Source organism: Taudactylus pleione, unplaced genomic scaffold (assembly GCF_031769625.1).
Source record: "Taudactylus pleione unplaced genomic scaffold, aTauple2 ptg000149l, whole genome shotgun sequence".
Classification (NCBI taxonomy): domain Eukaryota; kingdom Metazoa; phylum Chordata; class Amphibia; order Anura; family Myobatrachidae; genus Taudactylus; species Taudactylus pleione.
The window spans coordinates 1529519-1537855 of NW_028284551.1; the positions used below are offsets into that span (position 1 = coordinate 1529519).

An 8337-nucleotide genomic window follows, 5' to 3' on the forward strand; every position below is an offset into this window, starting at 1 on the left:
GCCATACAGACCATGACACTGCCGCAGAACCAACAGCAAATCCATACCTTCTTGGGAATGTGTGGATACTGCAGAATGTGGATCCCAGGTTTTTCTATTTTGGCCTTACCATTACAGGACTTAGTCTCTTCCTCAAAGCCCAATCATGTCATACACACAGAGGAAACAGAGCAGGCTTTCCTTAGTCTTAAGGATAGTCTGACAAGAGCACCTGCATTGGGAATACCTGATTATGAAAAACCTTTTGATTTGTACTGTACGGACGCTAATGGTTGTGCAGCAGGTGTCCTCACACAAAAACATGATGATGCCAGTAGGCCCGTAGCATACTACAGTGCACAATTGGACACTGTGGCAAGATCACTCCCAACGTGTTTAAGAAGTGTAGCAGCAACTGCTCTATTGGTCAGTAAGAGTGAGGATGTAGTATTAGGCCATGATATGATTGTCTATACTCCCCATGCTGTATCTGCTTTGCTGAATTCTGCCCAAACCAGACATGTCTCCTCAGCTAGGTTCACAAAATGGGAACTAGCCCTAATAGAAACCTGCAAACATCACCATCAAAAGGTGCAGTACGTTAAATCCAGCAACGAATTTACCATATGTGCAACAGGATGCACAAAGGATGGAGAGAGGTGAGTTGCTGGTGGAAGGTGAGTTCTGCAGGTATATTGATGCACATGATTGTATGGAATATCTGAATCAGACCTTTACTGCAAGACCTGACATACGGGATACACCTTTAGAAAATGTAGATGTGACATTTTACACGGATGGGAGCTGTCATAGACAAACTGACACTGGAGAGTTATGTACAGGTTATGCTGTGGTAAATGACGAAGACATCATAGAGGCCAAACCTCACTCGGCCCAAGTGGCGGAGCTGGTGGCACTAAAAAGAGCTTGTGAATTAGCAAAAGGTAAATCTGCTAATATCTACACTGACTCTAGGTATGCCTTCGGGCTGGTACATGATTTCGGTGCTCTATGGCGTCTGAGAAATTTTATGACAGCAGCAGGCACACCAGTCGCACATTCTAGACATATAAAAGGACTACTGACAGCGATCCAATTGCCTAAGGCAGTGGCGGTAATTAAGTGCAAAGCCCATACATGTGAGGATGATCCGGTGTCAATGGGCAACAACAGGGCAGATGAAGCTGCCAAATGGGTAGCAGGGTTAAAAGTGAATGTGCCAATTAACCAAATGACGTTTCAATCGATTGATATGCAGAAATTAATTGAGATGCAAAATTTGTGTTCCATTCAGGAAAAGGCAGTCTGGAGGTCTAAGGGATGTGGGCAGGAGTCCTCTGGACTCTTGAGAGATGGGCAAGGTAAGCCAGTGGCCCCCAAGGCATACTACCCAAGCCTGGCTGAGGCAGCGCACGGTCTGACTCAATTGGGAAAGCAAGGTATGTGCAAATTGGTGAGAACATACGGGTTTTTCTTCCCAAGTGGAAAAGAGCAATGTCCTGTTTGACCTGCTTGAGGAAAAACATTGGGAAAACAATCCCTACCAAACCATCCCACGTTCCTCTGACCAACGGACCTTTTCAGGTAATACAAATTGATTTCATCCAATTACCACCCTGCAGAAATCTCAAGTATGTATTAGTGTGCACTGATGTGTTTTCTAATTGTGTTGAGGTATACCCAGCTGCCACTAATACTGCTGCGTTTACTGCTAAGAAAATTGTTCAGGAGTTTGTATGCAGATACGGTATCCCTAGAATTATTGAAAGTGATAGGGGTACTCATTTCACAGGTGATGTCTTCCAAAACATGTGTAAGCTGATGGGTATTAATAGTAGACTTCATACCTCCTACCGACCGCAAGTCAGTGCCAAGGTGGAGAAGATGAACGGTACTATTAAAAATAAATTAAGTAAGATCATGGCAGAAACTGGACTGCGGTGGCCAGAAGCACTACCACTAGTCCTCCACAGCATCAGGACAATGCCTAGACCCTCTCTCAATCTGTCCCCCTTTGAAATACTGTTTGGTAGACAACCTCATTTGATTATAAGTCTGCAGGAAGATTTGAAAAGTAACAATGAGGTAATTGTAAGGTATCTTATAACAATGAGTAAACAGTTAAAACAGCAACAGCAGAAACTGAAATTGTTGTCACATGATATGCCAGAAACAAACTGTCATGATGTTGAACCTGGAGAATTTGTTATGATCAGAAATCTCTTACGTTCAGGTTGTTTGACAGATCGGTGGGAAGGTCCGTATCAGGTGTTGCTGGTTTGCGTCGTGTGCATACCCTTAAGCCACGTATCCCCCTCGTGCTGCCATAAGTTTAAACAATCGTTATACTTTATCTTTTTCTTTCTTGAGTGCACCATGCAGATGCTATCTCGGACATTGTTCAATACCTCCTTATCAAAGCTGCCAATTCTGGGAAATGGTTTCACACTCTTCCTCGTCATTTTAAACCATACATCACAGTACCTAGTTGCATAAGCACCGTACCTAGTATGTATAATATGCCGTGCCGACCCGATCTGCGCTTTCAAAACCAGCACATCATCTGACATCTCTACCGTTTGCTTAGTTCCCATCTTGGGAAAACCACACTAAACTTTTCAATAGAGATTTAAATCGGTGAAAGAATGTCAAGGCTACTTTCTCTTACCTGTGGACGATATTAACAGGATGCGCCCATGCAACTAAGCCCTATAGAAGAATAACCAGGCTGCTTCCACGCACCTAAGCCCTTTTAGAGTACTTTGCACTGCTAGAATTTAAGCATTTCAATAACGCTTACCCTTTTCAGTGATTTCGTCCACCACTGCTCAGTTCATAATCACAATATGCCACAACTGTGCAGTTCAATCACAATGCCCAATAACCCTAACTGATCACTGGATGCTGCAATCACACTGAGAGCCGATACCTACAACAAAACAACAACTACACCTGCTGTGTGTATAGACTTCGGTATCTACTACCGAGCCATTAGGCCGACACCAGGCGCCTAGCCCCTAAGAGTCTTACGATACCCCTAGCTAGGGAACATGTTACCCCTACCAACACACGTTCACTGTTACACACCTTTTTCCTGCGCAGAAAAATACACGTTTTCGCAGACTGTGGCAGCACCGACTAAGGTACTTACAACAATGTTATCATGCTGAATTAGTGTTTATGAGCGCTATACAGAAGTAAAATGAATATATAAGTGGCACCTGTAAAAAAAATTGGTTTGTTAAAACGTAGTGTTTATAGCTCCTTTATGAGGATGTTTTAGGGTGAGGTCCGGTTTGACACGTAAGTTGTACCGCACTGTATAAGTCCAAAAGCTGTCCCTACCTTGCCATAAAGATGGTGCAGCGGGACAGGTCCGGGTTATGATGTTACGTTGGTGGAGAGCGGCCTGGCCTTGGCTCTCTCTCCACGTGCTGCCGGCGTCTGGCCGTGTGCGGCAGCTATGGATGACGTCAGTGGGACAGTGCAGGTAGTGTAAGCGGCTTCCACGAGGGCCAGGCCGCTCTCCACCAACGTAACATCATAACCCGGACCTGTCCCGCTGCACCATCTTTATGAGGACAAGGTAGGGACAGCTTTTGGACTTATACAGTGCGGTACAACTTACGTGTCAAACCGGACCTCACCTTAAAACATCCTCATAAAGGAGCTATAAACACTACGTTTTAACAAACCAATTTTTTTACAGGTGCCACTAATATATTCATTTTACTTCTGTATAGCGCTCATAAACACTAATTCCTAATATCAAAATTTAATGAGCAGCTGCTAATTTACAAGCGCAGCATTGTGTATTTTCTATTTATAATGTTATCATGCTATCAATATCACAATGTAAGCTCAACGGCTTTGTTTAAACACGTGGCAGCAATACAGGAAATACATATACGCTATTGTGCGACCAATCGCATACACAATAATGCGACCACTACACAAAACGTATTATTACCCTTATGCTATTGTGCGACTTCCCCTTTTAACATGAAATTTTATCAACGGAGGAAAACAAACTTTTTCCTCTCTTGTCCCTGGATTCTAATCAGCGCTCCTTGAACTCACATAATAACGGATAGCGGTCTCTCAGCAACAAGTGGTAGCAGGTATTCGAAGGCACAATGTGTTCTTTCCTGTGTATGGCGCCTCCACCCTTTTGCTGAGAGATCAATAATCGTGTGTTACCGTGTGACTGGTAGCCCTACGAGCCCCAACTATCAATTCCTACCTATCTATACAGTCTAAAATGTCGCTATTTAGCGTAATAAGTCGCTCCAGAAATAATTGCTCTTCAGACTTTGATTGTGTTTTCAAAGCACAAAAAGATATTATTCACCAAAAAGCAGACAGTTACACGCTGTGATCTAAATACAATTAGCGCAAACAAATTATACAATCACAAGGTATAGTTGATACATACGCAAGCGCACCAGTTCCAGTTCCAGTCATCAATCCAGAGGTCTGTGGTCATCCCAGAGAATAGCTACTAACTGGGACCGGGACACAGGCTATATACCCTGACATATCATGACAGACAAACAAATTCCATTGGTTCTTGGTCTTTGTAGTACGCTGTAGTTCATAGGACAGTTCACTAGGGGTATGTCCCAATTCTTCAGATTACATTGTCGTTCTTTAATTGATTTAAATTAGATAGAGACACTACATTACAGTGTACACATTCTAACAAATAATTTCCTATATTCCATAACTATCGAACGCAAGATGCGACTCCCTCGCTGATAGGTTTAGATATCTGGAAATAAACAGTGTGTCAGTTTAGTACCAAACATGCCATGTTTATCATGTTGTATACCATAAATATTAAATACATGCATTTTATATCATAATTAATAACTTTAATATAAACCATAATGTGCAGGAACCTTTTATGAGTGCGTGTACATTTATGATTATATGTAAGTATGCGTTGTGTCTTCATGCAGTGTAGAAAGGTGCGCTGTGTGTTTCTATTTATAATTGCAACTGTATATCTATGTGTGCACGCATTGTGGATACCCATGTGATCGTTTAAGTGCATATATATGTACACATACACATACGTACATATACATACACACATATATATATATATTTATATATATATATACACATTCACATATATATATCCTCAAACTGGTCATTATTTATTTTACTTCTGTCTGGACTAAAAGAATGACAGACAATGGGGTTTTGTCCTGTTCATGGATGGAGCAAGCCTTGGCAAACAATCTGATCATTTTAACAAAAGGCTCCCCTAATACAACTTAAATACACCAGCATTGGATATATGTTAACAATAGCTACACGTCTGGCAATTGTTTATTAATCTACATTTAGGACACTTCAATTGTGCATATCAGTGTCTGGGTTATATTTTAATTGCCACAGACATACTGTGTATATATTTGAGGTAAACACTCACAGTATCTTTGTGTATTCTTGATTATTTGTCACAGACATGTCTACAAGACAAGTCTGTCATCACTGAATACATGAAGTCTTTAAATATATATATGCGTATGGGTTATGATAGGGTTTTAAACAGTATGCAGTGGTAATGCGATCGCACGATGCTAATAATAGCATATTAGCATCACACACCATGGTTTCATGCTGAAGACGCTAGATGACGTCGTCAGAGGCAACCTAAAATGGCGTCACTCGATATTAATTTTAAGATCTGGTCTCAGCCAATCATCCGGCTTTGACATAACACACTTCTTTATCCCCCTAGTACCTCCTGGCCATGGTACTGGTTTACTTCAAACGGGCAGGCCTGAAAACGGAGGAGTATGGTAAGAACGTCTTCGCTGCCCTGTAAGTATCCCATCAGTTAAATGAATTGGAGAAGTTATATCCCAACTGATTACTTCATAATATAATTTATTGTAACATTTGGCTCACTAATCCTAAATCCATGAATCTGAGCTATGTATGATCATCTCCTGTATTAGCCCCTTTCCCTTACACCTAGCAGGCTCCCTCTTACTCAGGTATCTCTGGACTGGTATAGATTGTTAGCATTATTAGTGCTGGCAAACACCACAATACAGAGGTGGGAGCTAAATATTAGTCAGGTTAACCATTGAAAAACCAGACTAATACAAATCACCAAAGGGATAAAAGTTTAAACAATGTCAGATTGTACACAGAGGCAAAAAAACAAGTAAATTGAGTATGAAGAACCTCACCAAGGTGACCATATAACTGGCAGTGCCCATAACATGCTATCTACATGACATCCGTCCATTCTTATGCAGGGAAATTGGCTTAGCCCCATTTCTGCTCCTATAACATTGTGTCTCTTCTAATATATGTTCTAGTTACTGTCTCATATTATATGTACAATGTTAGTCTCTTGCTCACTGTCCACGTGTTGCTCCAGGTTCTTGGCGAACCAGGTAAAAGAAGACCTGAAGTTCGGGAAGGAGATCTAGCCCTGGGCCCTCGGCTGGATGTGGAGAGAGAGGAAGCATCGTCTGCATCACAGAAGGGACACCATGTTGATGAGGATGGGCTACAGAGCCGTGGTGGATCGGACCATCTGTGATCTGATTTGTAATAATAATATATGAGACATGTTACACCTGGTAGATAATATAGTAGTTAAACTATTCAGCATTGGATATAGTACTGTATAATGGAGGTAATGGATTTGTAGCTACAGGGTGGAGACTAACTGCATGCTCAATTCTGCAACTCACTTTCTATAACTTGGGTTTTAGTTAGGAATCAAAAGGTAATTTCTTGAATCACATAAACTAATAACCTTTATTTAAATTATATTAAAGGGCTGTAGTTGTGTGATTTACTATATAAAATAAAGAAGAATGAATTTAGAGATAGCAAATGAAATTGCCCACTCCATAAGTAATTACATATAAATGCTGCATGTGAAAGGACTTTTCAGCTGTATAAAAGCTAATACTAGCTTTTAAATACCACCTGACACATATGTACAGTACACTGGGTCTGACAGGTGAGATATGATCATCCTGTGCCCAAGTATGTTATACTGTCCCCATATAAAGATAACAGAGTTGCAGGGGCGTCTTAAGAGAGGAGGGGTCCATGTGCACTCCCCGTCCTGGGCCCCCTCCTCTCTTTCCGGTGGACGGCAGCCGACTGACGCAACTGGCCAGCCACCGGAGGATTAGTAGACTCCGGGCACTAGAGTGTGTGTCACACTCTAGTGCCCAGAGTCTACTGTGCATACGCAGAACTCCGGAAAAATGGCCGTGGCGGCCATTTTCCGGCGTTCTGTGCATGCACGGTAAACTCTGGGCACTAGAGTGTGACCGGAGTCTACTGCGCATGCGGAGAACACCGGAAAAATGGCTCCGGCGACCATTTTCCGGTGTTCTGAGCAGTGCTGGCACCCACCTTGGGACCACGGACAGGTGTTTAAAATAATATGGGTGCAGGGTGTGCGGTGCGGGGCCTTCCTAGACTCAGGAACCCATTATAGATACGCCACTGCAGAGTTGTTTTAAATGTGAACTGAAGAGAAAGAAATGGGCAGCTAGATGGGTTGTGCTGTTCTTATCTGCCAGACAATTCTATGTTTTTTTCACACCAATGATCTGAACTAAATTCACAATAAAACTAGATTTACAGCTGTTGGTTAAGAGTCTAAGCTCAAAAGTCTATTTTCATGGATGCTTATATCATTATAGTTCATGGCGGAAGACTCTTCTCACTGGGTCTGGATGAGGACTTGCTAGAACACCACAGCTGGGCCACTCGCTGGTATCGGAGGAGCAGACAGGAGTACAAAGTGTGAGGCCCAGGGAGCAGCCCTCTATCTTGCTCCCTATGCACTGCCACTGTGAGCCATCCAAGCCAGTGGGAAGTGGTCAGGATCAACATCTACAAAGGCCAGTCAGAGGATGAGCCCGAGATGATTGTTACGGTCATTGTACCTTAAACATCTCCGGTGAGTATAGGGTGAATGGTACCAAAAACATTATTGTTCTTCGTCCAAATTACCTTATTATGTTTCTTTTTTTCACATGGGACAATTAACATAAGAAAATTAAAAACTACTCAATAAGAATTAAAACTGTACACAATACATTTTAAAAAGTGTAGGAAAGATCCTGTCTCGGTACAGAGGATACACACACACACACACACACATCTTTTATATCTTGTGGCTGTGATTTTATATTAATTCACTGTTCATTAATAGATTACATTTATAAATGTGTTTGGTTCTATAATATGGAAACATATGGCCACAGGCAGTCCTTTAGATCTTTAAAAAGCCTCTCCCCTTAACAGCTGAGGTATAACTATACAAATGTCTATTCTGTAAAGATAAGCACAGGGATATTGTTG

General features: G+C 41.8%; 1 pseudogene; it reads left to right on the forward strand.

Annotated features, from left to right (window-relative positions):
• The first annotated feature begins 5743 nt into the window (after window positions 1-5743).
• LOC148522233 (speedy protein 1-A-like) lies at window positions 5744-7924 on the forward strand (annotated as a pseudogene).
• Window positions 7925-8337: the final 413 nt, after the last annotated feature.